Below are 24356 nucleotides of genomic sequence, written 5' to 3'. Positions count from 1 at the left end.
TAAATAATAACAGTTTGCATTAAACATTTTAGAAAACATTGATATAATCACAATTTGAACATAAAATAAAACCAGAAAATACCCACAGAAAAGTATGTGCATATATATGGATATATGAACATGTGTGTACAACAATATTTATAGCACTATTAATCACAACAGCCTAATAATCCCATATGTATTTAACCTTTCCACTTGATAAATACAATGGAACATTATACAATAATTAAAATGCTAAACTATAACTAAGCATTAAAAGGATGAATTAGTCCAAAAATATTATTTTAAACCAAAAGATGTGAATATAAGGGACTGGTTTCTTGATATTTCATTTAAATAAAATTAAAAATAGAAAAACTAGGGAATGGGGCATAAGGCAGTGGTGAGTACTTGCACATGCACATGCAAGGCTGGGGATCTAGCATCATAGTACTAGAAGAGGGGGAGAGAGAGGGAGAGGAAGGAGGGACAAATGAATGAAGAGAGGAAAGAAAAAATGATGTGCAATACTAGCTATCATTAAACTTGTAAAGTTTAGATAAGAGGGAGAGAAGAATATTTTCTAAGGCTGTAAGAATGCATCTGGGGTCTCCATATTGTGTTCCTTAAAATATTGCATGTATACTTAATAATAATTTATTAAACCCTATATGTCTATTTTTCTATTTTTCATATGAATAAAATAAAATGTTTTAAAGGATAATTGATGCAATTTAGAACTCAAAAGATAATAGAATAAACATAAACACTATGCAATATGTTAGTGATGCATAAATTTATGGTTCACAGCTGATACATAATAACCAGTACTTTGAACATTGATAAGGAAAATGTAAAACATTATAAAATATTTATAATGTGATTCTTCATCCTCTCCAGAGAAAGTTTAAAATCACAACTCCTTTTGAATTACTTTTGGATAAAGGTAACTTCTTTTGCTAGCTCAGGTAGTCTTTTTTGAAATTACTTAGCTATCTGAAATAGATATTCCTTGTTTTCTATAAATTGCTTATATGAATCATGATCTTTCCAGGTGGAAAACTTTCTTTCTTTACTTAGCCTGGGAAAATGATCTGTGTTGGTGCACTAAGACAAATACTGTATTCTCTAGCAGTCTAGAAATACAAGATACTGTAAGACCACATTTTACTTATCTGAATCTATAATACTGAACAAAACAAAACCTAATAGTAGGTCTAATCTCAGCTTTATCCTAACGGTTGATTCTTCTGCAATATTGAGAAGTAAATCTTTGGTCACAGAATTTTTTTTTTTAATTTTATGGTCAAGTCCTATTTTATTTCAATGGCATTCACATATTAAGATGAAAAAGAAAGTTTCAGAAAACAAAATGCAGAGGTAATTTTTTTTTTTCTGAAACAAGTTCTCAGTATGTACTTCTGACCAACTTTGACCTCATTATATACCCAGGTTGGCCTCAACCTCACAGTGATCCTCTTGCCTTGGCCTTTCAAGTGCTGGAATTACAGGCAAGTGCCTCTGTGCCTGACCACAGGAATCATACTTAGGTGAAATAAAATGATATAGATGACTATCACATATGCTTTCATGTATATAAGCATAAAGGCAGTAAGCTGCCTACAGATTCTGGCTGGAGACTGTGAAAAGTAGTTTTTGATTAGATGAAGAAAGATGGAGAAAGAAAGAGAAGCTGGAGTCTTAAACCCACTGGTTGCCTTCCTGTGGCTCTGTGGTCTGGCAACAGCAGCCTTGCCCTGCCACCACAAGCTACATCTATGGCTCTCCATTCTGGAAAGGGCTCTCCCCAGCCTTCAAGCCTGCTAATGAAAAAGAACACTCTAGGATTTATAAAAAATATCTATATAGCAGCAGAGAAGAAACTCCCCACAATTTCCCACGTTATGCAAACGCAGCCTCTTCAGCCCTAGTATGTCTATGCTGAAGGAGAAATAGAAGTGGACCACCACATATTCTCTATGAAATGTAAAATGCATGAAAATGAAGAGTTTAAGTAGAAGCTGAAGGTGATGTCTATGTTGACCTAAGTGACAATTATCCAATGAAATGAATAAAGATTTTAGGAATATACTGTGGTTCATTTTTAGGAGAATGTAGAAGGAGGAGAACGGAGAGGAGAGGAGGGGAGGGGAGGGGCAGAAGGAGAGAGGAGGGGAGAAGAGGAGAAGTAGTACATATGTGTATATAGGTAACATGTGCCTTGTAGTTCTCTAGAGCCAAGCTCATGCTTGGGTCACTCCAAAGAGGAGGAAGAGAGAATTCGTGGATGAGTAACTGAAGCTATCACATATGTATCTGAACACTTCTGTGCTCAAATAACCAGAGTCAGAATTAACTGAGAAGCAAAGAGATCAATAGGAGGTAGGAGTAAAATTTGCCTTTTACTTTTCTTTTCCAAGTAGTTCACCTCACAGAAAGAATGAATTTTAAAATGCATTTACTTATCTTACTTCTTTGCAAGTATGAAATAAGTGACTTGTCTTGCTTCTTATTTCAATTTTCTGCTTTTATTATTGGTATCCAGTGGTCTTGGTATTGGCCATTTGTTCCCGGTCTCTCCAAGTTCTGGTGGTTCAAGTGGGCCCAGATTCACAAGGGAGTTCTGCTGGAGTACCTCTGTCTGTCCTGGTTTCTCTGGTGCTGTAGATGTGGGGAACTATAGCTGTAGGTGCTGTGCCTCACTAACATTTCTTCTTGGTTTTTCAAATTGAAATTTACTCTAATGCCTCCTAGCCCCAGGCTTGCCAGTGAGAATGGATCAAATTGTCTGTGAGGCTGTCGCTCCCAGAGGACTCCAGTCTGCCAATCACTCAGCAAAAAGAGATCTAGACTATTCTTTGGGGTAGGCTGCTTAGGTCTCTCTTGGTATGCAGACAGAGCAGAACCAGAAATCCAAGTGCTTACCTGCTCCCCAAGGAATTCCATCATGCTCTCTTTTGCCCCATTATTCAAAATTTTTAAGAATAATTTAAATAACTTTTTAAAGTTTTATAAGTATAACATGGATCACAGAAAGTCTAGGAAATAAGAGAGTAAATATAAACAATAAACCTAGCCCCAGATTAATTCATTGTTTAGATATTAATACACTTCTTTTCAATCTATTATCATCTCATCTATTTTTATATATCTGTAAAAGCTGCTACCGTTTATCTAATAAATAAGCTGAGGAACTATTTAAAGACCTCAGCCTTCTTCCTTTCTTCTCTATTTCTGGCGTGTGTGTGTGTGTGTGTGTGTGTGTGTGTGTGTGCTGCGCGCGCGCTTGTGTGTTTGACTTGTTCATGACTTTACCCTTGTGAGGCTTTTTTAGCTTTCATTACCACAGTTCCCATTTAGTTATCCTTTATAAATCAGCCAAATCTTGTGCTTATTTATCTTTACTAATTTGGAACTCTTTCTCAAAACATTTACAAAATACTTCATAATTTGAAAATAAATTCATCCTATCTCTGAACACTCTCCTCCATGTCTTGCCTATTTGATCTCAATTCAGGCAGAATTACTCTCAATTCAAGGTCATGCCAGGCCCCCAGGAGATGTCCCTGTTGGTTCCCATAGCCCTTATGGTGGCGTACGACACTCCCTCTTTGTGGTGCTCACACACCTCTTGACTACCCAGTTTCCCAGTTCAAATGATACTGCAATTTACTCCTTCCTAGTCTTCACCCTCCACATGCAATCTCTTGTCTTCTAAATTCCTAATTATTCTGAGTAAGTCTTCTAGCCTTCCCTGCAGCATCACTATGCTCTATGTCACGCGTGGATTACAACAAATGCTCCCTAATAGGAGTCTTCCCTCTACGCAGCTTTTCTTGTTGAAGTTTTCATAAATCTTCTGTGATAACATGGGTCTATTTCATGCTCATTGCCTCCTCAGCACTATCACTTAGAAATCCTCCAGTTTACTCTTTCCCCAGGCTTGCTTTAAATTTGCATCGTCTGAGTTCCTGAGAAGCATGCTAGAGCAATAATTCCCAAAATGAAGTCCAAAGACCAGCAGCATCAGCATCACCCAGCAATTAAGAAGAGATGTAAGGGGCTGGGAATTTAGCTCAGCGGCAAAAGCGCCTGCCTGGCAAGCGCAAGGTCGTGAGTTCGGTTCCAGGTACCGGAGAAAAACCAAAAAAAAAAAAACCAAAAAAACAAAAGAAGAGATGTAAATTTCAGGTTCCAGCCAATGACCTCTGGTACTGAGCCCTCAAGATTTGTGTTAAAAAAAAAAACTTGCTAGTGATTCTGATAAATGTGAAGATCTAGACTAAAAGGATACTCTATTCAGTATGTTATACTGGCTCTTAAAATGGTATAATTTTACATCTAGGAGGAAATTCTTAGGGCTTTGACTCTCAAATGAGGCTCAGGAAGCAAGTGACTATGGCATAGGCAGGGTAGTGTACTGATTAATGGAAATGCTGGACCCAGTAGTTGCCTCAGGACAAGTGGTACTTTTGCCATTCAATGCTAAGTTGAATGTATAATCTTATACAGCTAAGAGATTATTGTATAATCTCTATAAGATTATTGTATAATCTTATACAGCTTCCTGTATGCAGTCAAGAGATTCTTTTGAATCCATGGCAAAGATTTTTGGTCATGCAGCTCCCTGATGAAGCCAATCCCTTCTGCAGGCTTCTAATCAGAGGAAGGAAGCTTTAATCAGTATGAGAAAGTTATAAAAAAATGACCATTAGTTGATCTGCTGTTTAAAGCCCATTTTTATCTTCTTTACTTATTAAACACCTCCTTTTCATGTCAATCACTAAGGTATTGACTATAAGCTATAAATATAACAAGAGTAATGTCTTCCATAGTAAAAGTAGAAGTAGTACTATTACAATTTTGTTATTAACATAATGATATTTTTACTATTGCTAAGAGCAACACAGAATCACAAGGAATTATAGAATTTTTTTGAAGTATGCCAGGATTTCAATATACTACTATAAGTGTGAAGGTTAGTTGAACAATGTTTGAGAGAAATTTTAAGAGTGACATTATAATTCAACTGTGATCTCATACATCCATTTCTTAGAATTGTTCCAAGAAAAAAAATACGTATGTGCTCAAAGGATGTACTCTACACATGTTTTAAAAACAACAAATAACTGTCGAATTAAGACACAGGCTAACAAGGTTATTTATATATTTTGAAATGGAAAATGGCAGTACATACACTCATGAAACTATCGAACTCTCACACACTTAAAATATATAAAGTTTTAGTTAAAATAATGCAGTTGATTGACAAATGGTGGTCAACTTGTAAAACACAGCTGAACTGAATCAGCATGGTGCTGAGTATGGGAGGCCCATCTAAGGTTTCTTGCCAACAAAATAAAAAAAAGGAAAGGAAGGAGGGTGTGTGTGTGTGTGTGTGTGTGTACACACACACATAGACACACATAGACACACACATGTATGTAGATAGATATACACATAGACACACACATATAGATAGATAGGTATATACTCACAAGATAGCTAGGATAATTAGAATAATTGTACTGCTCATTTCTGTTCTTTTATTGAAAGGAACAGTTAATGTTTAATTGTTTGATCAATCTTGCATACCTATAGCTGAGAATCTGAGCAACGACTATGAAGATGACAATAAGTAATACAACAACTATTGTTGATTTCCTATCATCTTGTTTTGAAATTCTGTATCATTTTTACAGTTTTTGTGTGGTTTCATTTTTGTCTTTTTTGTTATTTTGGTTTTTTTGCTTGTTTGTTTGTTTTGTTTTTTGGGTTTTTTTTTCCAGTACTGGGAATCAAACTCACGACCTTGTGCTTGCCAGGCAGGCACTGTGCCGCTGAACTAAATCCCCAGCCCCTCTTTTTTATTTTGCTCTAGTTCTTTTCTCTTTAAGATCAAAAAAAGAAGAAGAACTGGAGAAGCAAAATAGAGGCTGTTGGGGGCTGTTGGTTCTCCTGGTGCTGTTGGTTCTCCTGGAGGAGCTTGTCATGCTGGCTTTCCTGATATAAACTTCGCTATTCTCATTGTTGAAAGAGCTTAAGGCCTTATTGCTGCGGAGAAGGGCTATGATTCACTTTAGGGGAGCTCTAGTCCTTACTTTGAGCACTGCTTCCTGGCTCTGCAGTGGGTGTTGGTGTGCTATTGACCCTTCTGGAGAAACTTATTAAACTGGCTTTCCTCATATAGACTTGGCTGTTCTCATTGTTGGAGAAGCTTGGGACCTCACTGTCACTGAGAATGGCTGTGGTACCTTTGAGTGGAGGTCTGGTTCTTTGAGTATTGCCTCCTGGCTGCAGTGCAGATCTCTCAGCCTGCTGGCACAGATCCTTCATCCAGCTGGCACAGACTTTCTAGCTTCCATCACTGACACTTGGGCCTTCCCAGTGCAGATCCGTGAAACAGGCCTGCATGAGACATTGTTATTGGCTCTTGGCCTCCAGTTGGACTTGTCGGAGGTATTGTTATGAGCTCTAGGTCTTCAGCTGGATTCATGCAGGACACTGCCCTGGGATCCAGGCCCTCAGCTGGATTTTTTGGGTCTCCAGTGTGTAGACATATTTCCTGCACTCTCTTTGTATGTGATTCTTTGGGTGACTATTATAAAATAATCCTGCAAATTATGTGTACTGTGTTGTTTCCCTTGCAAATCCTGGCTACAACTAATAGCCACCAAAATAATTATGTTCATAATTTTATACAGTGTACCCAAGGACTTTTGCTCTCTGTAATATTCCCATTCTAATTTTTCTTTCATCTGTTGTATTGATCTATTAAGGTTTAATTTTTTTACAGTAAATTGCACAATGTTAAGGGTAAAATTTGATGCCAATTTACAAATACATATCCCTATGTAACTACTATCAACATAACATTTTACCCTCTCATGCAAATGGAATCACAGAATATATACTTTGTGTATATAGCTTCTTTTTAGTCAACATAATGCATTTGAAACTCATCAGTGCCATTGCATATGTCAGGAAGATATTCCTTTTTATCACTGACTAGTATCCCATTGGGAGAATAAACTACTTTTTATTTGGTCATTATCATGTTGATGGACATTTGGATTGTTTCCAGTTTTTTTAAAGCTTCACTAATTTTTGCAAACAAGCCATCCCATCTGCTTTGCCTACTTTCTACTTCTTACCAGTCTCTTCCATATTTATCCCTCTGAACACTTCCCCCAAGCGGATGTTCCCTGGCCACCAAGAACCGCAGTGATACCCTTATCCATGTACTTCTCCTTACTATAAATTAACTTTAACATAACTTAAGGAAGCATATGCTTACATCAAAATCTTCTATTTGTATTGGTAGTATCCTCCCAGAATAGAGCTCACCAATCTCAATAGAAAAATATGCTAAAGCAAAATTGGTACCCTATATTCCCTGGCATGTGTAACAACATTGTGCCATGTACAAAGTTTATTAAACTATAAAATGCAGCTTCATGTATCCTTCATAACAACTTAATGGTGTAATGATATTTATGAATTTTATCAATGATAACATCATTTATTAAGTACAAGCTATGAGCCAGATGCTCATCCTTGAATGCCAGTGCCAGCTTTACTTCTAACTAGCTAATCAAGGTACTCAGCTACTTAAAACCTGGTTGCAGAATACATAAAATGAGAATATTAGTTCTTATTGATAAGAGGTTTCCTTGTTTTCTGTTTTTCCTCAGTAATGTGTGAGCTCCTTGAGGGCATGGATTTTGTCTCTTTTGTTTAGTATTGTGTTCTCACCCCTAGAAAAATGTTGGCTTTCAGTAGATTGTCAGTATATATTCATTGAATGAATATATTAGTGAATTAATATACATTTATATGGTCACAGATGAGACTGAGGCTTAATGCTGTGAGATAACCCAGCAAGTCCCGAAGCTGACCCTTCTGCTTTCATTGCCTCAAGGAGTCCCTGCTCTGCCTTAATTTGGCCAGTAGTGGAGATCCCACTACTCAACAACACAGGCTATCTGGTGACTGATAATTCTGAATTTATGAAGATTTTCCTCATCCTGAGCTGACAGTCCTTTGCAAAATTACAATGTCTCTGAGGTAAAAGGAACTTTAGGTAAAAGTTCCTATGCCTGAGCACTCAGCAGTTCCTGTTTGACTTGAGATCTCATGCTGGAGGCAGCATTTAATTTAGATGAGAAGTGACACCCACATCCTGGTGCCTCAGCTGCCAGCAAAAGGCTAGTGACAACTTCCATTACACAGAAGGGTGAGCCAGGTGTCCTAGAAAAACTCCAACTTCTCAAATCCCATCTACCTAATTAGATTCACTCTGCAGAGTTAGCTGTATCCCTTCCCCTGTGTCAAGCTCCAAACTCTGTTTTAAAAAGTTGTGCTGCATCAGTACTGAAGTTATCCAAAGAAAGAGCAGTGTTGGAGTTCAGAGGACAGAAAGAGCTCAGTGACAAGAAGGACTAAGGACAAATGATTTGGGGGAGGGAGAAATTAATATTTAAATACACCCGCTTCATTATTTAGCAGAATATACTTTGCTTTAAGAAATTGATTTGTAGAAAGTGTTTGACCTCATTATGTTCATAGTTTTGAATTTTAGAAGACAAACACTTTATTTCATCTTGGTTTCTATAGGATGCTCAGCTCTTTGACATTAGAAAATCTTTAACTAAAACTATTATTAATAAGTCTGCATACATTGGCCTGCATTCTCTTCCTAGTTCTGAGGATTTTATGCCAGAGTTTAGATAGGTATGCTCCCCAGATATTCACAGTACATCTCTATTACAGAAGGTGATGAGGCCTCCTGCAGCAAAGGAGTTCTGAGATATTCAAAGAAAATATGAGGTTCATTTCAGAGATTTTTCACTGATGCCATCACAATTATGTCTGTTTATGTGTGAGTGCGCAACCAAGAATCATGCACAATTTAGAAACATATAAAATGCTACTAGGTCAGAGCAGAACGTTTATTCTTGTGCTAAGCATTATGTTTCACATGTAGAGAAGTGCAATGCCCTAATGTCACCATATTTTAAGACAAAAGTCAAGACATGTCATGTGACAATGAAACAATTTCTGAACTTAAGAAAAATCTGAGAAAATCTGGATTTTTACAAGAATATTCTCTGTACATTGAATCTCTGCTCCTCAGTAAGCACGAAGATGATCCTCATTTCCTATCAGTCACAGCCAACTAAGTACTTCCTTAGCCAGTTTTAAACCCTCAGCGTGGTTAAAGTGGGGGTAATTCAGACATAAATCAAGAAACATGCAGGTCCTAAAGAGGAAGCTTATGGAGGCTACCACAGACATGTTCTATGGTGATGAATGCAGCACTAATCACCACAAGGAAACTGGGCAGGAGCATCCCAAGAAGACATTATGCATTGCCATTAAGTCATGGCTAATGACTCATAATGTAAATCTATAGAATCAATTTAATGAATTAATTTACAGAAAAAGAAAGGAAGATGCACTGAAGGACTTGCGTGTTCCATGAGTAGAGGAGGCTTTTTGTGTCACCTAGATTTTGGAGATTCCTCCCAATGTGTGAGTGTGGAAGGTGGGAAGAGACAACGGAGGGGCAGGGTACTGAAAGGACAGGGGCTTTCCTAAGTGGTGAGCACCTCAGTTGTGAAGGTAATGAGTCAGGGGTATAGGAAGCAAGGGGGCTGGTGAGCAGGAGCGCACAGGAAGAGCCTTTTATTACTGAGGTCACTAAACAGGCATTCACTGAAAAGTCCCTGATTCTTCTGTCTGCTCCTGACAGCTAAAATGAGGGTCTCTTGGAAGGGGGCATTTGAAATAATACTGTACTTGAGAGAAGGTGAACCAGAGACTGAGTGGAACAGAGGTAACTAGGGTGAGACCTGACTGGTCTCCAGCCCCCATAATCTTTGCTCAAGTCCAGTTTTATCCTCCAACATCCACAATGTGCTACAAGATGACTGAAGTGGAAGCAGTGACTCATTAGGACCAAAGCAGCATCTAAGCCCCCAGGTCCTTTTGTTTCAGCTCCCCCACTCATATCCTGTTCCTACAGATCTTTTGATGCAGGGTAAAAAATCTTTTAAATACTAATAAACCCTACCTCAAAAATTCTGACATAAATTCAAATTAGAGCATTACTTTCATTCAGTTTATAGATAGCTGCCCCTAACCCTATGTAGTCCCATCTTGGGCCACTGACCCTTTCAAAGATTCTGGTTTGCAGAAGTGGAAGGAATTGATAGGAATAGAAGTGAAGAGAATTAGAAATATAGGAGGAAATATCATTGGAGAGAGAAGGAAGGAAAAGAGCAGAATGTAAGAGAGGAAAATGCCTGTTGACATCTCCACTTTGACTAGAGTTGAGTTCACATTTCCACTTTTGGTAAGTGGAGCTCTTCAAATCTTAGGAAAGCTATAGTAAGCCATAATACAGGCTCTTCCTTTTACAGTGTATCAGTATCAAAAGTCAAGTTTCTTCCGGCACTTATGCATTGCAAGTCATTAGTGAGGAAATATCACATACCTACGCATGCTATAATAATGAATTATCATTTCTAATTGATGCCGTGTCATCTCTGCATGCTATGTGTTTTATTCATGAGGAAAGATTGGGCACTTACCATATTTATATTTTAAATTTTTAACATTTGCAGTATACTGTTTAAAGGAAATATACATATTTTTCCTATTGTTAATAGAAAGACATAAGAGGAAGGAACACAATATAAAAACAAAATGTGCATGTGGAAATTCTTACTGTTTTTCCTACCTCCTGTGCTACCTTAGCAAGTCTGTTGACATCACTGACTTTCTGTGGCTTCACACATAGGGTGACAGTCCTAAGTGAATCACATAACTGAGATGCAGATTAAAAAGATAATTCATGGAAAATTGACCATGTCAATTTCTTTAAGAAATTCTCAAGAAAGGTTAGACACTTTCAGCCTTGTGTACACACATGTATAGTTTCCTTAAACTAAGTGTAGAATTAAAAATGCCTGAAATTTTATAGTTCTATCCGTGCGAGTATATTTTCTAAAGAAAATACTTCAGGGATGAGTTTGAAAGGTTTAGACAATATTGAAAAATGTAACTAATGAAGGAGAATGTCCTTCCCTACCTTGTAAGTCTCTTAGTCCAATTTAAGGTCACAAAGACTACAGGCTCGTGTAATATTTTCAACATAGTTCCTTGGGCATAGATTACTCTGCCCTTATTTATAAATATATGAATAATCATTCTTACATATATAAGAGGTAATAGTGTAAAATGTCATCTGATCCTTATTTGTTATTCTTAATAGTAAATCTCAGAGCTTCTTCCATACCAGAATGTATAAATTATCTTAATATATGCTAATAATCATAAAATAATTCAATATAATATCTATTTAGATTTTAAAAATACATTTAGTGAACCATTATCTTCTGAGAAATCTACTGCTTATTTTCTTTGTCATAAGCAGAGTTCTGGTGTACATTCCAGTTTAAATAACTGGGCCAATTTTTCCAAGTACAAATCAAAATGTTGGAGTTGCTTAAGCTGAGGGCACTTTCATTTTCTTTGTAGAAGAAGTAAAAAGTTACACCTTTCCAGTACTAATATTACAAAATTAAAAGTCCTTGCCCATTGACTAAATGAAAGCTGTTATCTAATTTATACTTTCGCCTAATGTTGAGTGCATTTAGTATACATTAATTTATTTCTTCTATTTGAAACTTATTGAATATTGAAGATTCTTTATTGATTATATTCATTGTATTAGATTTGTTCATATTTTTATATTATTATAGTACAGTATTATAGTAAGGTATAATTGTTCTACAATTTCCCATGAGAAGATCAAATTTTTTACGTGTACTCTGAAAAGATGACAAGAAAACATAAGGAATACCATTATTAGGTAAGAGAAAGGGAATAGGAGGGAGGGAAGGTGGTGTAAATGTAGATAATTGGGGGCTATGAGCAAATTCTGCACATTGACACCCTCCAAAAAATGTTGACTAGGGAGGAGGACAAGCAAGAGATGCAATAAGGGAGTGCTGATTAGCAAAACACATTATGCACGTGTACAAATTTGCCAAATTGAAACCCATTAATCTGTATAACCAATAAAAGAGTGAAAAATTTGTATGTTTATTATTACTTGTCTATTGTACTAACTGTATACAAAATTCTGTTAATTTGTAAACACATAATTTGTATTCAATTTATTCTCTCTGTGATTGTTGTCAATATATAGTAATTTTCTTAAGAAAATGACACTTTTAGGGGCCAGGGATATAGATCAGTGGCACAGCGCCTGCCTGGCAAGTCCTGAGTTCAATTCCCAGTACCAAAAACAAGAAAATGAGACTTTTCAATTTGCATTAACAATAATATACTATGTTCTCCCATAACACATAAACATGGTTAATTATATTTATGAATAGTTTCATCATCCAGGATATACGTGTAACTAACAGAAACTGCGTGCCATAATTTTAAGCACAATGGTATTCAAAATCAAGAGATCAGTTCTAGGTTGGCCTTCAAGACTCTGCTAAAGCCACTGTGAAGAAGCCACCTTAGATATACCAAAAGGAGGGGAGTTGAAAAACCTCTATTCCATTGGCAGGCTCCAATATCGAATCACCTTAGCAGGGATCTTTGAATCAGAGAGTTGCCTCTACATGTGAAGGTTTCAGGAAATCACCGAGTATGTTGGAGAAGAGTGACTGTTCTGGTTCATGAAAAACTGAAAGCTATCTGCTATCTTCTCCCCTGTTCCCTGTAGGCTGTCATGTTTATTATTAATAGTGTGCTCCTAGTATTGCTTCTTCTACTGATATGTTCCATAACTTTATTTTTCCCTTTATAGACACATCTAAATTAGACAGAAATTGTTGGGTTTTTTTTCTAACTGTAAGAAACAATGTAAATCCTTCTTCACAATTTCCTTGATCATCTACCTCCAGATTTGTTGCCATTTTTACTTTTTTATTGTCAGAGTCTCTAATACTTACTTCCTGGAACCATGTTCCCAAAAGAAATTTGGTCTTTGTTACATATTTAAATGAATTCACTGTTCACTGTTCATTCTATTCCCATGTTTTCACATCCAATTTAAGTATCTTTTGTTATCAAGTTCTTTTCAGAGTAATAGCTCATGCTCCTTTTCAAAAAATGATCAAAAACTATATCTGAGCAATACACAAAAGAAGAATGTCAGATGTCCACATAACATGGAAAAAATAACCACATCAATCACGCACTTCCAACTAATACATTGAAATAATTTTTTTCTTTTTTGTTATTGTGATAGAGTCTGCTAGTTTCCCTCTTAAATGTCTATTTTAGTCTTCCACTTTACCAAAAACTTTTGCTTTTTTTATTGCGATCAAGTAAAAATAAGCACCTTCCAATTTTACTTCTAAGTATGTGCACTCTTCTGATATACTGGTCAGTAGATGTAATTTGAAGCTCGGTATGGAAATTTTGGGGGTACACGTAAAAAAGGCAAATCAGATGATGCCACACTTTTATGCAACTGCTCAACTCCCTTCTAGACTGCAATGTAGACATGATGGTCAGACTTCTAGGAGATTTTTTAGGCCCATAACTGATCTTGGAGTAAGGGGATCATCACTAGAATTGTAAATATGGTGACGGGATCTGGGGACCCAGAATAGTTGACTACTTTTATAATTCTTACACTTAAAAAATTTTATAGTGCTTTAATCAACAAGCTTCAGCATTTTTGTTGTATGCAGCAGAAGCTACTTTAATTAAAAAGGGTTGACAAGAGTGTGGGGAAATAGGAAGCACTGTGTGATGATTAAGAGCAGAACTTGGTAAGAACGTACTCCATATGAAAACAACACAGGTTGAAGTGATTTTATTACAGGAAAATGGTGTTATGATACTTTGATGAAACTAAGTATCCTAAGAACAATACATTTTAAATGCCCTGGAATGAATATTCCAAGCTATTTTACTATCTTGTCTTTACTTTGGCTGCTGTCATTTCACAAGTGTCAGGAGTGTGTCTTCCATTTTCCTCTATCTCATTGTCTCCTGGGCTTGTTCTGGGTGGGTCAGAGGTCTGAGATTACATTTGCTTTTGTGTTTTGTCATTTTGTACTTCAAAAGTTTTCACTTTGTTTTCTGTGTTGACCCTTGTAAACTTTTGTAGTAGGCAGCTTTATAACTAGTATCAAGGCTTCTATAGGCAAGGTTTGTTCTTCAGGGTTGTCTTCTATGTGGGGGAGGTTCTTGGTTTGTGTCTGTCCCAAAATGCTACCTTTCTAATTAATCAAAAGTCAGAGGCTAGTATCTGTTTGGCTCATTCTCCAGTTCTTTGGTGCTGGAGTGTGGTGAGGTTATTACCACAGAACTTCCCAGAACTGTACTGTTAACAATGTGAGAACAACTGATTAAAACAGATATGACATCCAAGCTAAAGTAATATAATTCACACTACCAATAACATCAAGCACAGTTCAGAAACTGACAAACTGTGGTTACTATTAATTTTGTGCCTTTAACCAAAGAAGCAAAATCTACAGTTATATAACAGAATTGATTGTAAACTGGGAGCTGTATGCAAAACATCTCCCCTTGGTAGAGAGGTTTTACCCTGTGGGAAAATTTAAGGAGGGTAGTGGATAGAACAGAGATAACTGATAAGAAATAAAGGCTGAATCCAGGCTGGAGGATGGGTGCTCATGCAAGCTTTGGGAAAATAGAGAAGAGAGCAAAAGAGAAAGAATGAGGAGTAAGCAAGGGATTACTGAAGTTGAACAGAAAAATTAGAGAGACTATCAGTTGTATGAAAGTATTATTAAGTCTAGGAAGGTAAATTGAGGAAAGGGGGAAAGAAGATGAATAGATTAGAACAAACATATAGATAAAAGACAAAAAAGGGAAGGGAATGGGAACAAATCAGCAAAAAGAGAAGAAAAATAAAATAAAATAAAATAAAAACAACATTCTTGTGGTGTCTACCAACAGTCCAAAACTGAATAACACTGCCAAGACTGCAGTAGAGTTTGTGCTGGATTTGAGGTTGATCTAGGCCTCTAGCTGTGGGGTCCTTGTGCCAGAATCTTCAGCCAGTACTTTCTGTATGTCCCTTAGCAGCCTCCCACTCTTGACCTTGTTTCTCTTGGTGGTGTCTCTCTCCCAGTTGCTGTTCTGTTTTCGGACAGACAGGGGGCTGTTCCCAGTCCTGTGTACTTTTGGCCCTTTCTGGTCCTTGTTCAACCTTTTGTGTTCCTCTTCCATTGGCAAGTCTCCATCCTCTCAGGTCATTTGTTGCAGCGTGGGGTGGAATACTGTGATGTGGTCATTCTTCTGCTCCTGCTGTTGCAGTCCAAGGCTGCTCAGTCCCAATCCTTTCCCTTCTTCTGAGGTAGTGTGCTAACTTCTCATTCCTTTTTTATAACTTCTGCTTCCACCATCACCCACCTCTGCTGTAGCCTGTAACTTCCTCAGGTGAGATGGGGGGTATTGTGAGGTGCCTTTCTGCTCTCACCCCAGCCATGTGGGGACATCCCAGGGCTGCACAGTCTTGGGGTGCAAGGTTGTTTAATTCCATGACTCTCTAACCACAGGTCATGGGGGAGGAGGACTTAGCTGTTCCACTTACTGTTCACCCCTATAGTCTTTAATCTTGTTCCTGAAGGTTGCAATCAGAACTATGGTTCACAATAGGAACAAGAAGAAAAGAAAAAGAAAAGAAAAAAAAGGAGAGGGAAAAAAAGGAAAACTGGCCAATTGTAAGAGAAGGAGCAGTTTATGTTGGCAGAATTTACTGCTAGAATGTACCATCTTCTGTTTGGAGGAAGGTAGAAGAGGCAAAGGACCTTACATGCCAAGTCTATCCTGTATGGCTTGATTTAGTCACTTATTTTAGTATATTCTTTTTTTTTTCTTCTTTCAAGATTCCAAGTATGGTGGGCAGTCATCCCAGTTCAGTGACCCACAGGCAGCTGTGTGCATTGGCTTGCTGGCTGTTTCATTAAGTCCTTTAATTACGTTTTGCTTGATCTATTAGTCACTTATGTCAGATTGATTTTCATTTCAGGGTATATGCCCCTCCCCTTTCATTCAATTATGTGTGCTTTAGTTGAATTTCTCTGAATAGCTCTGAATGTAACTCCACCTCTATTCAGCCATGTTGTCTTCCTGTTCCAAACTATTTTATATCAATTAAAATAATCTGTTTAAAATATATACACAAAAATCAGATAAGAATGAAGAGATATCATAGGATAAAATCTTGAAAAAAATGAAAGTTTTGGGGAAATTTTACCACAATGTGACTCAACATAAGGATCATGATGAATGCTAGACACATATTGACTACAAGCACAGCAAAGGTTTTAAGAGATACAGTGACTACAAGAAATTCGACCTGATGAAGCTGAGAAAGCAGCATAAAGTAAAGGAGAAGTTATGAAAAGAAGGCATGGAAGCTGTGTCTGTCCTTCACTGCAGTCTTCATTGTGACAACTCTATGAAGAGAAGGAGCATCAGACTTTCAATTCATGACCTGGGATCTGGAAGGTTTGATATTGGAAAAGCAAACATTAGAAAAATGATCATGTGAAATCTTAGAAAAAATCAGTTTCTGAATCCTACAGGATCTTGATTATCTCCATGAAAGAAGAGAGCTAGGGCTCCTATGAGCAACTGTTAATCAGTAGGGGTTTGGGATTAGAAAATAAAGGCTGTTCTTAAGTCATTTGAGGTACTAATGCCTGGAAGTCTTACCAATCATAACCACATGTAAACTTGAAATTTCATTCCACGTGGAAGTTCATTCAAGAGCATTTCATAATTATACATCACTGCATTCCCCTTTTCAATGGTTAACAGAGCATTTAGGGAGATTTTTCTCAAATGTATACCTAGTCATGATTATTTTCCTGTGTAAAACTCAATGATTTCTTGTGACTTTCATAATAAAAGGCAAGATTTAACATGGTTTATAACATCCTTCCTGACATGAATTTTGTAAGGGCTTCCAGCTTCAATGATTGCCATTTATGTCCAGCTATTTTTTCTAACAAAAGAATTATATGTCAAAGTGACTAGTGTTGCCTGAAGCAAGAGTCTGAGTGGACACTAGCATGGGATGGAAATGGAAATACAATGAAGAAAGTGCATATTAACCTGGGCAGGCCCTTCCTTAGAGATTCTGGACCTAGAGCAAGGAACATGGTCAGGAACAGAAATTCCTAAGCTTATCCAAGCATCAGAATCATTTGGAAGGCCAAACCAACAGCTTCCAATTCAATATTTCCATTTTCATAAAGTTTTCTGGTAGTACTGTTTCACTACAACTTAGGAACCACAGATCTGGCACAATATGGGTAGAAATACAGGAAAAATATCCCAGTAAGTGTGCAGTAGGTAGAGTTAAATAAAGAGAAGGCATGGAATTGATTATTTGAATGAGACTGTGTACAATTGTTTTATAAATCACAATGAGTGAAGTCACAGTGGTGGCAGAGTGGTGAAGTAAAATTTGTTCTCAATGGGCACTGTAGAAGGGACAGTAGACTATGAGTAGTTTTAGTTGTGTATGGCTGGTAGCAAGATAAAAGTTGCCAAATAGGTTCAAGATAGTTCCAGTATATAAGTACTATTATTTTATACATTGCATCACTGTAGATGCTTACTCTGGGCTGTGGCAATTTTAAGAGCATAGGATATAAAAATGATAAGACATAGCTCATGCTATTAAGAAGAAAAAAAGCTTTGCCTTTGCTGACCCATACCTGTCCTTGTGCTGGGTGTTTTCTGTTCCTTGATTCATTTTGATTTAACAGCTATGCTGTGGTTTTGCCAGTGTTTGTTTCATCTTAATTGTGAGCTTTCTTTCAAAGAAATGTCAGGGCAATTCCATACAATCAGTCAAGATGAGTGATATAATCAAACAGCAGATGCCTGAAAATGATTCTATAGTGGTAGATTTGGCCACTCTATCCTTCACTTCAAATGTCCTTAGGCTCTGTCTTTCAGGGTTTGTCCCAATTTCACCACCTCCACACAGCATCTTTTGATCCCTGGCCACCATGGGAACAGTTTGTATATTTCTTGCGTCTTGCAGTTTACTCAGACATTGCTATTTATATGCTTACATATTCCTCTGGTAGGAACTAAATTCTTCAGAAAAGCTCTTATACCCCCATCTTAAAGATGGCTTTGTATTTTGAATGGGGTTAAGACAACATGTATTAAAAATGAATGGAATTGAACTCCACAACAAACAATTAAGGATACTGGAGCACATCTTCATGGGATTTATTTATTTAAATTATCTTTTGTCAGGATAGTGTCAACTTGATTGACTTTGGGCTCCCACCTGGGGATTGAAGGAGCACATTCTGAGTATGTTTTCGTGGGTAATGGAGGCATAACCTGAAGGTTGTATATCTGGTCCTTCAGTTCTTCTTAGCACCATGTCCTTGCTCTGTTGCCTGCCTCTAGGAGCTAAGCATCGTTATTCTTCCACGCTGTTCTTCCATGATGTTTCTTCCAGCCAATTGTTGTAGCCAGCCAATCCTGGATTGAATCTCTAAAATCATAAGCCAAATTAAATATCTCCTATAAGTTGTGTCAGGTGTTGGGTTCCAAATGACAGGAAAGCTGACTATTACAAATACATATGATCACAAAGATTATTCATCCAAAGAAGCATATTTTTCAGTGAGAAAAACTTACATTGCATGAATTAGTGTTTTTCTTCCCATAATGTTAACTTAGATTATTCAAGAGGTAAAATTATTACATCTCATGTTGACTTGGATTATTTAATGAATAAAATTATTTTTCTAGCTAATATCACAACACAGGTATTATATTCCTCATTCTCTGAAATACATTTTGAAAATGTTTCATAGACTCTGATGCAGTAAAGTTCCAGGCACTAGCACATGTCTAGTAGTTGTGACCCAGTCTATTTCATCCCTTTCACTTTATTTTAGGGGATCAAAATTTTTTCAGATATTAAGAAAAATAATATTCTATTCAAAGCCTATTTTGTTTGGCACAGTTCCACTTAGTGTGAAAAATTTGGGGGCTATTTTTATAAGCCAGCCACCAACCCAACAGATCATATGTTCTGGTTGAAAGTACAGAACACTTTTTAAAAATTTCTTAGTGTAAATTACTACAATAAAATATAAACATCTTTCTAACCTTTTATTTTAAAGAGAAAAAAATTAATTCATATTAGCTATACAAATAATAAATTTCATCTTACATATTGGTACGTGCAAATACCATATTGTGATCATTCCCTCCGCATTATTTTCCTTTCCCTTCCATCCTCACTCTCCTTGATTCCCTTCCTCTTCCCTAATTGTGTTTTCTGTTTTTAGGAGGTCTTTTTCTTCCTCTAACTGTTCCTTCTCTTCCTTCTTTTCCTCTTCTCTTTCTCATCTTTGTTTTCTTCCTAATGGTCCTTTTTCTACATTCTACATAATAGAGAGAGAACATGTCATATATGTCTTTCTGAGTCTAGCTTATTTCACTTAACATAATGATTCCATTCATTTGCTTCCTGTAAATGGTATATGTTCTCCTTTATGTTATGAGATGTGAATATATATATATATATATGAGAGAACATGTGATATATGCTATCACATTTTCTTTATTCATTTATCTGTTGATAGGCACCTAGGCTGTCTAAATAACCTAGCTAGTATGAGTTGTACCACAATAAATAAGGGTGTGCTTTATCTTTGGTATATACCAAAGGGTGGTATAGCCGGGGCAAATGGTAGCAATGATTTTAGTTTTTTTAGGAACTTTTTTATTTCCTTTTATAAAAAAGGGGGCAATTAACTGTTTTTGTGGTTGTAGAATAACTTTGGCTATACCCTGTTTCTAACATAGTTCTGAAGTAGCCTTCTCTGAATATTGTATGACATGAAACATATTTTTATTTGATTTGGTCAATATGGCCTAAGGTCATTTTTACCATATGATTACATGCGAACTAAAAACCTCTCATCCCTATTTCTTAAATGATATCATTCAAATAGTGACCTTAGTGAGGTTGTGCTAATGTATTTTACCACCAACTGTGTATAAGCATTCTAGCTTTTTATCAGTTTTTGACAGTGGAATGCTGCTAATTTAATAAATATGACTGGAACATGGGCAGAACGAGTTCAATTTTTCAGTCTGTAGATTAGTTTCTTCCTGAAGGCATGGGGTATATAGCATTAGATTTATGTTTCTAAAGCAGACTAGCAAACACCACATCAAGAAAATCATACAAACCAATTCACAAATGGTTAGATTTGTCCAGATACACTAATAAATGTTCAACAAACTGGTGGCATTATCAGATGTATATGTAAAGGTTTCATTACACTAACAGTGTTCAAATAAATTAAGGGCACTACTGTGACAAACAAGAAGATATAGAAATACTATATAAAATATAATTATATTATAGAGAGAAGATGTATCAAGTTTCTAAGATGAATCAAAAGTACTCCAGAAGAAGAGATGAGATGCATAGCTTTCTGTTTATTGACTTGATGAGGAGAAGAACCTCACTAAAGTCACTATTTGAATGAAATCATTTAAGAAATAGGGATAAGAAATTTTTAGTTCCTCTATAATCATATGGTAAAAATGACCTAAGGCTATATTGACCAAATCAAATAAAAATATGTTTAATGTCATACAATATTCAGAGAAGGCTACTTCAGAACTATGTTAGAAACAAGGTATAGCCAAAGTTATTCTACAACCACAAAAATAGTTATCCGCCCTCTCTGCAGAAGTTCCTACTGTTCTTTACCAGTAGTAAATTTGGCTTCACTTCAGTCATCCTGCCTCCTAGGTAAAAATTGCCAAGATACACAAATTGTTGAATTTTCTGACAGCACACAATTCAGAATTGATCATCACACTGCCTTCATTTACTTAAATCTAAGTTTGTTTGACTACAGCTGTCTTTCTTATTGCCAACTTTGTTGAATAGGCATAAACATAAGCATCCAGTTCTAAATTTTCAATAAATTGCAGAATATGTGGACTAGAATGTCCTAATTAGCTCAAACTAAAACATAGGCTTTTAGATTTATTCATATGTAGGTAACCTTTAACATCCAGGACCCTAATGACATTTCCTACAAAAGAGTAAGAAATGAGAGTGTAGAGAGAAGTGCCTGGACTTGATCCCAAGTCCCAGTTATTTTAGGAGTGAACAGAGAACTGAAAGCCTAGAAGACTCTAGAAGATGTACATTTTCAGATATACAAAAAAGAGATTGTTCTAAAAGAGAGGGAGTCCTTCATAAAATGTCAAATTGTTATACAGAATTGGAAATGTTCCCGAAAATCCTCATGTGTTCAGAGGTGCAGCTTTTGGACAGTGATAAGATCATGAGAGCACTAACCACTTGATGTTAAAAGTTCCTAGCTGAAAGAAGTCAGTTACTTGTGGCATAACCTGCAAGGATGTTTTCTCGGCTCCAGTTATTTCATCTCTCTCACTTTATGTGCTCCTTCTCATAGCATCCCAGCTGCCCTGGATTAAACCATTTCCTTCACCATGGCTTTCTGCCATGCTGCCCTTGCCTTGGAGCCAGCTGACACTGACCTGAAAACTTGAGTCAAAATAATTATGTTCTGCTTTACATATATATTAGGTATTTGGTTACAGCAACACAAAGTTAGCCAATACACAAATGATGCCAAAGTAGGTTAGGTAAATAACAATGAAATTAGTTCCAATCAAAAAATCTATTAAGGAATCAGTTCCACAATACAGAGAAAATGATATGTCCAACCTAGTTCATTTAAAGTTTTACTTGGACTGTTGGAATGTTAAGAGTATGAAACTAGCAAATATTTGAATGTTCCAATTATTCAAATAAGCAGTAAAATCTACATACTGTACTAACAAAAGCAGTATAACTTAATATGTAATCATTTTGAAACTTAATTTTATAAAACAACTGTTTTGTTTTTGACTCCTGGCACAGGCACTGTTATGATTTAGATCTAAAATGTTGCCCTAAATTCTTGTGTGTACGGAAGGTTATTGAATCATGGGGTGCCATTCCCATGAGTGGATGAATCACCCATGGATGAGTACATTAGCTGAATGTACTGAGAGCAGGGGGAGCTTGGCTGGAGGAGGGTGGTTCACTAACTCTAAGTGTATATCTTCATTCCCATCTCCTGCTCTCTCTCTCTGCTTCCTGGCTCTCATGGGATTATCACATTTCCTTCCACCATGTTCACTTGCCATCCTGTTTTGTTTGTTTGTTTGTTTGTTTTTTGTTGTTGTTTTTGGTTTTTCTCCAGTACCGGGAACCGAACTCACGACCTTGCGCTTGCCAGGCAGGCACTTTTGCCGCTGAGCTAAATCCCCAGCCCCTTGCCATCCTGTTTGTGTGCTGCATCTAGCTACCATGGCCTGAAACCATGAGCCAAAATAACTCTGTCCTCCTTTAATTTATCAGTAGCAGGTACTGTATTCTAGCAACAAGGAAGTAATTAGATACACTGGGACTACATGAGGAAATTTTTTAGAAATAAGCAGGTTATTTGTGATGATTAAACTCTTAGCCCCTTATAAAAACGTACATGTACAGGCCGATGAAGAGCATATTATGAAAAGTATTAGAGCCTGTGTAACATGCCACCTTATGACAATAGTTTTCCATATGAATATAGAAGTTAAGCAACTTACCCTAGTTTGTATGTTTAGAAAATTGGAATTTTATTCCAAAGCCTATAATTTGTCCTTTGAGTTTTGCTGGAAGACAAATGCAGTTTTGGATGGATCCTGCAGTGCACATATTTGGCTACCACTGTGAGGGTCTTGGCTCAAGTATGATGAATGTCACTCTTTAAGGAATGAGAGTATGTGACACAAATGATGACATTAGAATACACATCATGCAGTAATGTTGTAAATGAAGCAAGTACACTGGCCAGGTGCCATTCTTCCTATTTTTTGTGAGTACCAAATCTAGTGTCCAGCATAGAGTAGTTGCTCAGTTCATAAGTCCACTTAACTGAGGGTCCAACCTAGTTGCAGGACTGGAAAATACCCTTTCATTCTTGGTTCAGTTTTTATGCAAGTGCAGTCAGTCAATGAACAAATTAGAATTCTCTGCTACTCTAATTGTGGCTTACTAGTGCCAAAGTTCAATTAAATCCAAAATAATGATTGCATTTAAAGGTCAATGCTCTTGATAGCATGAATTGTTGACACTAACCAATCCTTCTGTAAATAGTAATATTTAATAAGTTCAACCTCTTACTAAGAAGAAACAGGTCTTAATAAATGTCCTAGGTGAACCCAAGACCACAGGATAAAAGAGACTTAAGGTGCTAGAACAGTTTGTCTTCTTCTTCCTCTCTGGTCTACCTCTGAAGTAAGCTATATGCTAAGAATAAAATACACTGGGATATATATATATATACACATTTCCCTTCATTCATTTCTCCATTCCCCCATCCCAGTCTCTCTTTCCTTTTGAGGTTTCTTCCCATTTTACAATATCTATTGTACATTTTGGTTCTTATTTACTCTTTCAGGTTCTCAGAGTAGGGAGACAATATGATGTTTGCACATGTGTGTATGGTTTATTTCCCTTATGAGTATAGTTTTGAGTGGCATCCATTTACCTATAAAACAGTTCATCCTTCTTTATGTCTGGGTACTACTCCATTGTATATAAAGACCACATCTTTTTTATCCATTCTTTGATTGATGGGCATTTCAGTTGTTTCCAAGATCTAGCTATTACAAATTGTACTGGTATAAATATGGGTGCATATATATTGTTATTGTATGATGTTTTTAATTCTTCTGAAAAGATACCAAAAGGAGAATAGCTAGGTCAAATGGGACTTCCAATGCTAGTTTTTTAAGGAATCTCTACACTGACTTCCCCAGTGACTGCACCAGTCTACACTCCCATCAACAGTGGAGAAAGATTCGTTTTTCTCCACAGTCCCTCCAGCATGTGTTATTGGTTGATTTCTTGATAATAGCCTTTTTTGCGTGGTGAGATGGAATCTCAGTGTTTTATCTTGCATTTTTCTAATGATCAGTGATGCTGAACATTTTTAAATATTTATTTGCTATGTATAATTTTTCCTTTAAAAAGTGTGTATTCATCTCAGATGCTCATTTTTGGGTTGGGTCTTTAAATTTGGGAGGTCTGATTTTTTTGAGTTCTTTATATATTCTACACAGTCAACCTTTGTCTGAGGAACAGCTGGCAAACATTTTTCCCACATTATCTCTTCATTCTGTTGGTGGTTTCTTTCGCTAGGCAAAAGCTTTTTAATATGAGATCCCAGTTGTTGATCCTTTGTGATAGCTCCTGTGTGATCCAGATTTTATTCATAACGTGTGTGCCTACATCA

This window comes from Chinchilla lanigera, unplaced genomic scaffold (assembly GCF_000276665.1).
Source record: "Chinchilla lanigera isolate Chin_1 unplaced genomic scaffold, ChiLan1.0 scaffold00020, whole genome shotgun sequence".
Classification (NCBI taxonomy): Eukaryota; Metazoa; Chordata; class Mammalia; order Rodentia; family Chinchillidae; genus Chinchilla; species Chinchilla lanigera.
Note: the sequence above shows the minus strand (reverse complement) of the source record.